This window comes from Phyllopteryx taeniolatus, chromosome 3 (genome assembly GCF_024500385.1).
Source record: "Phyllopteryx taeniolatus isolate TA_2022b chromosome 3, UOR_Ptae_1.2, whole genome shotgun sequence".
NCBI classification, from domain to species: Eukaryota; Metazoa; Chordata; class Actinopteri; order Syngnathiformes; family Syngnathidae; genus Phyllopteryx; species Phyllopteryx taeniolatus.
In genome coordinates, this window is record NC_084504.1 from 16,993,063 (window position 1) to 17,003,499 (window position 10,437).

Below are 10,437 nucleotides of genomic sequence, written 5' to 3' on the forward strand. Positions count from 1 at the left end.
TGGAACAGATGCAGTAAAAAGTGGCAGATGCAAATTGCTGGAGATCGAGTCTTCCTTCGAGCACTTTTCTCTCTTTATTTTGTCAGAATGCACCCTGAGAGTCTAATTAGTTAGTGAGGTGTTTCTCCTCTGATAGGGCCGCGCTATTGTCGTTATTGTCACAAAGACGATGCGTGGAAATAGTTGGAACGTTCCGCAGTCCCCAGTGGATCCTGTTCACCGTGACACTTTAATTAATTAATTGAATTCATTACCCTATAGAAAATGAGGGACGTTCAATATTTTAATGCTCACAAACTCTGTTGTACATATTATAAAATACGATGAAACAGTAAGAAGATGACACCCTCAGGTAATTAATTATGTTTTTAATAATGTGGTGTCCCCAACAGGCACAAGGATTATGAACAAATTGGCAGCACTTTTGATGAAAAGTGATCATCTCTCGCTTTGTGGAGATCTTGGACCACATGTCTAAGGTCACCTGTGGGGCCAGCCACAGTCTTGCATTGACAGGTACACTAATGCATCGCGCAATGTACTGATTAAAACAAAACAAAAAAACAAAACAGTGTTGTGTTGATTGAAAAAAGAGAGATTCAAGCGCTATTTAAAAATGTCAGTATTTTTAACAGGCCCTGTTTTCATGCAGTGCATGTAATCATTCAGTGCTTCTTACAGTTGTAGTTTCACTTAAAACAAGTTAGTTTTGCAGCAGGGTGGAGGATGTGGTAAGCGAGTCACTGTGTTTGTGTGGATTTTCTCCAGTCCAGTGCGTTGCCCAGCCTCTCACCCAAAGGCAGCTGGGATAGGCTCCAGCTCACCCATGACCCTGAACAGGAGAAGCAGTAGAAAATAGATGAATTTGTTTTATGGACCATTGAAATCCATGCAATATTCATGGAACATGTAGTTAATTTCACAGGATCCATGTAAAACAAAATGTTTTTTTTTTTTCTTGATTTCAGCAAAACAATGCAAAATATCCCTTCCAATATTAAATGTCCAATTTAAAATACCGAGTACTGGCCCGACAGTATTTTCTTACAATCTTTGCATCTCCAATCTTTCTCTCAGCGCCAAAGTTCACCTATTTCACTCTATTCATTATGAATGTCAGAGGCCCCCATCCCTCAATCGACACATCACATGCGAGAGTCAAGGAAGAAGGGGGAGAAAGTGAGAGAATATGGCCCTGGCTCCTGATCCATAACAGTCATTGCCTGTTACATACATTTCAGAATTCATTCAGGCTATGAAGATAATCGAGGTAGTCGACAGTTTCCCCTGCAGCCCAATAGATTTATGATAGCACTGTCAAGAAAATGAGGCGAAATGACACAGTAGCTGACTTTAGCTGCAAATAATGTGATAGGCTGAACAGTGGTGCAGCAGCAGCTGCTGTCATTGCAGGTAATAGGCTATAAAGAAGCCTGATAGCAATACCTGTCATTTCTTAATGGCTGACTTCACTGAAGAGCTTTTGTGGCCTTTAACATGAAGATAATAGAAGATACAACAAATTTTACAGCTTTTGAGTTGCATCCATAATTTATCACCGGAGGCCTCGTCCAGCACCAACATAACAAGGACAACATGCTCCTAGAGGTGTGCTGGAGAGAGCGTTTGAGATGAGGTTCATAGAGTTACAGCCCCCATGCTATGCTCGCGAAGTAAGATTTCCCTTCCCATCCAGAGTATTCGTTTTAATTTACTTGACACTCGCCAGGCACTTCATTAGGTTCTCCTGCAAATTCTAAAGAGATCTAATATACACACTGTGGCAAAAGCTACACCTTTCCAAAGGTAATAATGTACTTGTACCTAAACAATATAAATAATGTAGTTCCATGGTATCCCGCAGTTATGCGGCACTGACAATTCAAACACAGTCTTGACTAAAATGCAGCCCAGACCTGTGCCAAGACCAAAATCTTTTGGCATTTTTAAAAATCTTTCTGCATGATTAGAGGATGAATGCATTATTCACCCATAAGTGAACTATACTGTATAATTGAAATAACCCTTATATCTGCACCACCCATTAAAAAAGTTTCACAAAAGTATTTTTGGAGTCATCATTGCTACCGAACAAATGTCAATAAGAAACATAATTATTATATTCAGGGAAATATAATAATAAAATAACTGTCCTTCAAAAATGCATTCATTTACTTTGGAACTGTGATGACCCCTCTGGCAGTGTGCATGGTAGGGGGTCACCATTTTTTGGGAAACTGAGAGCTACTTGGTTACTTATTAATGCAAATGACTACCACTTTGATACACACTTCTGAAATAACAAATACGCTCAAATTACCGTTATGTTATTGTTCATAATTATTGATATTCATCCATGTAGAGACGTTGATCATGGTAATGATTTCTCACAATTATTATTGGCTGTGATTTACCAAGGTGAGAAACATAAATATCAATATGCAAAACTTTATTTCTATAAATCTCTGCGAGTGATTACATTTTGAAATGATCACTTCGTCAACATTCCTAGAAAATCACAATGTCCCGGAGATTATACTGTTTGGATGAATTATGGTTGTCTACGATCATGCATTTATACTTACTGTATTTCTTAATCAGAGGCCCGGTAGGATACATTGTGGTTAACTATTACCATTCATTTCTCGGCAAAATTGTTAATATAGCTCTTATTTGTGCACATAGTGGCCAGTACTATGTCATGTGTGCTTTTAACCATGCATTTATCTCAACATTTGTTTTGTTTTGTGACATGAAGGTGATGGGCGGTTGTTTCAGTGGTGCTGCGGACGAGCTTGTGGAACACAAAGAAAAACCTTCTCTGTCCGGAACAAATGACGACAAACTTCAGCAGTGAAGAAAATTATTGCAGGATCTTGGCGTCGTCTGATTCTTACAGGTCAGTGTGAAGCTAAACTTGGTTCAACGTCATGCAAACCTTTCCCAATGCAAACTAAAACAGCAGTACCTTTGCTCCATATATAGACTTAAACATATATGCTGACATGTTGCATAAAGTATGCATAAATCCTCGGTGCGCCATGGCCCTCATACAGATGTGTGCTTTTATCTGTGGCGTCCATCTATTCACATCATTCATGAAGAGCGCTCCCAGAGGCAAAGAGGCTACATAAACACAGAGGCTGAGGACACCTCTGCTCTTTTACCTCACTGCAGAGGACTTCAAAGTCACTTCTCCATACATAGCAGATGAACGCTCACCAACTGCATGGCTGATTATGGGCCCCTGCTGTAGTGGTGCGAATGAGGACTTGGTCGTTTGTTAGTTTCAGTTCTTCCTCCATGACTTCACTTTATTTCTAAAAGGAGAGGGAGGACATGAATCCTTTTTAGTACAACACTTTGTTAAATCGTTTTACAGTGTTGCTTATGCCGTCTGTTATTACCCGCGCTAAAAGCATAATACAATTTAAAAGGGTAGAGCTCAAACTGGATCATTTGAGTGGATGGATGAGAGTAACTGCATCAAATGAGCTTGCTAAAAAAAATCATATTAATACAAACATTTATGTGCACAGATACGTCCAAGTGTACAGAAAAACACTCAAACCAATGTGCCCGTTGTATTACATTTGCTTTTCAAATCCTGTCAAATGCCCAGCTCCATCCAGCCATGAGGGAATGGAAATATCCATCTTCAATCAGGGGTTAATGAATAGCCTGATGAGTGTCAGGCAGAACTGAATTACCGGTTAGATTCGAAGAGCTTGTGTGTGCGTGCGTGTGTGTGTGTGTGTGCCTGTGCGTGTTTGTGTGTATGATGGCTAGTTAGAGGGTCATTAGAACACATGTAGGAATTCATTCTGTCTGAGTTTAAAAGACAAAAAAAGGGAATTATCGAATTCTGTCACAGGGTCTCGTGGAATCACCGTTCTTATCATTCTGGTATCAATTTCATTTATAGAGGTCAAACTGAGCACATGGGACAGAAAAAAACAGGTTAGTGATAAAGGGAGATTTAAAAAAAATGGTTTTAAAAAAGGAGTGAAGAGAAATGAATAGGAGATGGAGCAAAAAGCGAACATGCGCGCGAGTGCTGTGAGAGACAGCTTGCCTGGGCCGGAGCATATTGAGGGCAGCAGGTGGAAGAGTGGCACAGTTAATTAAAACGCCTGTCTTAATGTCTCAGCCCGTCACTCCAGGGAGGGAGGGAGGGAAGTAGACACTTGCCAGGCTGGAGCTGGGATGCACCCAACCAGCCATCTAGACTGCAAGCAACCATCCAGCCAGCCAGCCAGCCAGCCCACTAGGCCACATGTCAGACAAGCCCTGACACTATGCCCTTCACCCTCCCTGCACTCCCTGCAAAACATTCACAGTCTCACACCCCGCCTGCTCGCTCCTATCCATGCACCCATTCGCACATGCAGAACCAGTTTTAATCTACTGTGCAAAAGACACAAGACATCATTAAAATAGTTGTTTTAGCAACGATACACTACATCTATATCATGGTATCCCTCTGGATATCCCCCTCCGCCATTGGATTCTTAGGTCATGCCAACAAAGAAAAAAGATCTCCATCCACACACAGATTTAAAAAAGATAAACACATTTAGGAAATGTGTTATGGTCCTATTAAACCAAGGTTGAACTTCTCTGGCCATAATTCTAAAAGGTATTTTTGGTAGATCATGCTGTTTTTCTTCAACTGGGACCTTAGACAAGGTGGAAGGAATTATAAACGTTTAGTAAAACCTGAACAGAGTTGCATAGACTTGGATATCCACTGTAAGTCACACATGCATCCACTATTGCACTAAATGAAATCAGCTCATTTAAGACTGAAGTACCTGAGATAAAGTTGCATATTTCTTTTTTTAACCTGTCCTGTTCAGCTTCATGGCCTTGCAGATTGGTGGGTCTGTAGGCTTTTTTGCAGTTTTGGTGTGCAACAGGGGAGTTTGAAATACAAACTTGGTGTAAAAAAGTTAAAAGCTAAAACGTACACAGTACATGTCACATGACACAGTTTTATTGTGGTTCTGTTAAAAACAAATGTTGGTAACACAATTTATTTTAAACCTATTTTAATTAAAGTTATGTAATTTTCTTACCTCATAAATTCAATGCCAACAACCTTCAGGATACATATACAGTAATATAAACAATTTGATGATACAGTACTTGCTGCGATAAATGGTGTGACTGACCATGACTATGCATTTCTCCTTACGGGTAGTCTTTTTTGCTGTCTTCAGTAAAACACAATCAGAAAACACACAAAAAAGCAAAATAATATTCACAAACGCTAAAATAGCAAGTATTTAAATGTGAAATCACTTTAAAAATATTGATGTGCATAACTTTAATTGCAGCAGAAAACTGTCCCTAAGTAGTGTTATTGAAAAAGATATGTCAATACTAAGCAGCAATGAAGAGAATGAAGACAGTTTTGCAATATAAATTTTAGTGCCACATGAATAAAATTAAGAGAAAACATCATATTCGTTTTTTTCTTTTAAGTTCTGTCTTATCCACTTGGCACTATTATTCCTTTGTAAAAAAAAAAACAAAAAAAAAAACGCATGGAATCCTAATTCATGTCAACGCTAACATTTCCTACTATTAACTTACAATTTACTGCTATTAACCTCAAAGCTTTTTGTGGCATTTGCACAGTGCCGTACATCAACCCACCTTAAAGGAAAAGCTACAAAACATTTCTGATGTAAGGTTTTGCTCAGCATAGCCTCTATCATGCCTCCAGTCATCCAGTTTTGCACTGTAATCTGTCACTTTTAATAATTCAAAGGAAGCGCAGCCTCGTTGCACCATGTGCTGAATGGCGAGGGCAATGGAGTTGTTGTGATATTTCTATTTGGATATGTCGCAGCAGTGAGCCAATCAAAGATCTGATAAGCCGGCATTTCAGTGTCATAGCACCACTGACTGTCATCGCTGCGTCACATAGAACTTGACAAATCAATTTTACCTTGTATGGCAGCTACAAAGTGGTGTTACACTCTTTGTTGTCACTACTGTATTAGGTTGCACCCAACGACAGATGTGGGCTGTTGTGCAAAATCGAAGATAAATGTGCACTTAACGGCACACAGTCTGCATTTTATTTATTTATTTTTGACTATGCACTACATTCACTTTATGGAGTGCAAAGTGCATGCAGTGCTCTTTTGTGTGCTATAGATTCTCGACAGCCTCTCATTACTAATGTGTTTTCAATGAATGAAAAGTGCTTGAAATTAAATTTCATAAACTACTACAAAAACGACCATTCGTTTGTCTATAACGTAAGACCATTTAATATCATGAATCATCATTTTGAGTATGCATATTAGTTTAAGTTACAAAATAACAGAAACAGCACATGCATACCTGGAATCCCTTCAGGTGCATATGTATGTAGTAGTGTCACCCCGTCATAGTGTTTACATAATGAATCCCTTGAAAGGTGCTATATAAATACTGTATACGTAAATCTATCCATCTATCAACCCATCTGTCCTTCCATCCATCCATCCATTGAAATGAAGAAGTCAAATTTCAAGCAGTGCATGTAAAATGTGTGCCAGGCAATCAAAGAACATTTTGAAAAGAAAAAAAACTCTGGATATGGGGAATTAAAAAAATAAAATAAAATGTTTACAGGGTCTGTACATGTCTAGAGTTGTATTGTAGCTTTGTCTAATGTCTCATCATGCGTTGCTGTATCACCTTGGCTTTCTTTGTCAATATCCATCCTAATGCCTGAGTGAACAAGAATCAGAGATTGTCAGACCAAGCGACAGGATGGAGATGGCCGATAACTCAAAGAAATTGGAAGTGTGAAATCTTTAAGGGCCACTTCTTAACACGGCAAATGGCAGGGTATCTTTCCATCAGCCACCACATTGTTAATGGTGGCCTGTCTGTCCATCATGGCCGCTTCAGGAGGGATTTACACTTGTTTTGGCATCTTATCTCTCTGACGGCCTTCCGCTAACACGGCCACACTGCAATCACCTGCGGTTTGTGTGTGAGCATGAACGCTCTACTTGGACTTTAATGATCAATAATAATCAACTGGCTAGGTTTTTGTTTTCTTATCATTCAATTATTTTTCAATATTTATTCAATTGATGGCCTAGTCATTATGCTTAATTGAAGCAGTGTTGTTCATTGAATTTGAAGTCAATCAAACCACAAACTGTTACTTGAAGCATGACTTTTCTAGGCCTAAACTTAGTCAACCTATTCTGCAAAGAGGTCAAAGGCAAGCTGCAAAGATGTGGCAATGCCATGACATCATCTTTACTGAGTATACAAATGGACAGATGGATGATGTCATTACTTTTCAACTGTACTAAGCCCCTCATGGACATATGTGCATAATATCTGGGGATATTTATGTTAGCCTGTGATATATTAACTGCCGATATTGTCCTTAATTACAGTGGCTATAAAACGTCTACACACCGCTATTCAAATACCCGTTCAAAGGGTTTTCTCACGTAAAAAAGGAAAACAAGATAAATCATTTCTTGGTTTCATCGTACCATAATACATTTTCCCCTTAGGAGATTTGTGTTTTTGAAATGTTTTGCACCAAAGGTTGAACTTGGCCATAGTTCCAAATGGTATGTTTGGTGTAAACATAAAAGCAAGCATGGTAGTGACAGCAACATGCTTTGGTGCTGTTTTTCTTCAGCTATAAATGGGGCTTAGACAAGGTGGAGGAAATTATGAACCCTTCCAAATGTAAGTCAATGATAGCATAAAACGTTTAGGCTCCTGCTAAAAAGAAGTCAGGAAAAGACTACAAGAACAGCCAAAATTTAATTGTGGTAATCAAATACACTTTAAAATAGTGGCAGGTGTGTCCTGACATGAGTTAACATGAGTTTAAATGTGATTGGTTACTTCTGAACACTTGTGCAACCACCTTATTTCATTTGTTTATTTTTACCTCCCCTTCCCAAAAGATTTTCTTTAAATCAATTGAGTTGAACAGGCTATTGGTCACATTTATGGTGTAAACAGTTTTTATTAGATATATCTTTGTCTCATTTTTTTATACCACAACAACTTCGCTTTTGAACAGGGGTGTGGAGACATTTATATTCAGTGTAGGGTTTTTTTTTCAATTCGGCAATTCGGATTGGCTACAATGTCTCTCTGTTTCGGATAAAATTGCGTTTTCCAGTTGTCTTTAAAAATGTATGGCGGAAAGATACTTTCTGTTTTCAGTTTGTGTGAAAGAAAAAAAATAATAAAATAAAACATCAAATGTATAAATGTATGCAGCACTTTTCGAGACACTCAAAAGACACTTTACATACAAAATATTTACATTCACACATACACACATGAAAACATGATTCTAATAAAATTTCAAAGTGGTTTAAACATATTTGTTTGTTTTATTTATGAAACAGGCCATTCACAGAGTTCCCAATCATTGCGAGATTAAACAATGTTATCATTATTTTCTCTTTGGGGCAAGGTAATTTGAATAACCAATTAATTATTATAGGTTCATCATGAGGTTCATGATTAAGAGGTTAATAAATATTTCGGGTGAGCGTTAAAGTAGCCAAAGGAAAGACAGTTACTGTATTTCACATTTGACCACTTATGTCCAGACCTTTTTCCCCTTGTGCTCTGTCGCACCCACTTAGTCAGTAAAGAAAATGTTAACAAGGAAAGCTGAAAAGTAGAAGAGAACATAACAAGAAAAATTGAGCAGAGGAAAAACTGATCCTGGTGCATCTGCTGTTCCCAGAGATTTCTTGGCTCCTTTCCTCTGTTTGCGTGCACAGAGAAATAATGAAAGATAAAAACGGAGAGGGAGAGAGAAATGCGAGAGGGGGAGGGGGGGGGGGGGGGGGGTGCTGCAGGGAATGACCCAGGGAGAGGAAAGGAAATAAACAAAGTGGAAAAGAACAATTTCCCCCATTTTGCCTCATAATGGTCTCAATCCCTTACCAGAGTGCCGTGTCTAAGGGAGGTAGCGGCTTGAGTAAAACACATCAGGCTCTTCAAACTTCCATTAGGATGTTTCACTCCGTACACACGACCAATCCGGGAAGACAAGGCAAAAACAGGCAGCGCGTGAGAATGACGAGGTAGAAAAGCAAAAGATACAGAAGGAGAGGTAAAAGACGGGGAGAGAGAGAAAGAGAGGAGGAAATTCATCCAGAAACTGGTGTGATATTTAATGATCCTTGTATGTGGAAAGGGAGCCAGCTTGTTCCCCTCCACCAAATACCGATCCCGTAACTTAATTTCCTGCTCAATTGCTGTTCTATAGTGCATAGTACAGTGATACAGGCTGGTAATATAGAAAACAGATTGCCTGTGCAGCCGAGTGGATAAGACTGAGGCTTGTGCTACAGGAGACCTGCAGTCTCCAGGGGGGTCTTGTCGGTGGGCTTCACAAAACCAACAAAGCCCATCTTTCCTTGCGACTGGCAGCAGCTGGCAGGTAAATCTTCAAGCGCTGGAGTTGGGGAAGTGGGTGCGTATGTGTGCATGTGTGCGCGTGTGTGTGTAGCTCCACCAGGGTATGTGTGTACAGTATGTGCTGCAAAAAAGTAATGCCATTGTTTGGAGTAAAGAGTTCCACATATCGTCTCCTTTCATGAGTCCAATCTAGTGGAAAAATGTTGGCCCGCACAGGCACCAACAGCCAGTGTTTTCATAAATACACACTCCCTCGGGAACAAAAGCAATACGATACAAATGCCTACAATTGTATACAGTGTGTGTACAACTTGTATTATAAGTTACTCATAATATGATTGATTACATTGTTATATGAGGGTCTGGGCTAAGTCTGTCAGTTCCCCTTAAGTCTTAATTGTTAGATTATATTACAATGGTACCTTGACGTTGTTCCGTGACCATGATCGCAACTCCAAAGACTTGTATCTCACATCACCTTTCCCCATTGAAATGAATGTAAATGCCATTGATCTGTTCCAGCCCTATATTGTGCGCTTTGGCCACCAGCGGGCGGTATAATACAGACATACGGATGTACACGAAGGAAACACTCACAACTGCTCAGTAAACTGCAGCAGTTAGTCATTTTCCGCAGAGGGTAACGAATGCATGCCTTTAAATAATGTCATAATGGCTGTCTACATTTTTTGCTGTACAGTTTGTGTTCAAATATCTGTTGCTTAAAGGGTTAGAACACAGCGACGTTGATGCTTTTGTTAGCTTGTGTATTCTATTTTGCATTGTGTTATCATAAAGCTAGTAGACGTTCCTAAAGCAAAGTCATGTAGTTGTTTTAAATACACCATGTACTGTATAAGTAATCTTTGTTTTATGTTTTTTTTGACAGTCAACTTCAAGTGGGAGTGTCAATAAACAGCTTGAAGCCTCTTTTTTCAATATTTGCAAGTGTCTGTTGAATGTTGTGGGACTTCACTGTTCCAGCATGACTCTGCCCCAGTGCACAATGCAAGG

At 39.3% G+C, this 10,437-nt stretch overlaps 1 long non-coding RNA gene across 1 annotated transcript; it reads right to left on the bottom strand.

The window, feature by feature from the left end:
* Positions 1-387: 387 nt before the first annotated feature.
* Positions 388-10,208, bottom strand: LOC133474991 (uncharacterized). The gene is made up of 3 exons (XR_009787687.1): positions 8,947-10,208; positions 3,223-3,320; positions 388-832 (listed from the first exon to the last, which is right to left on the bottom strand). It is a non-coding gene; the product is annotated as an uncharacterized LOC133474991 (long non-coding RNA).
* Between the last annotated feature and the right edge of the window lie 229 nt (positions 10,209-10,437).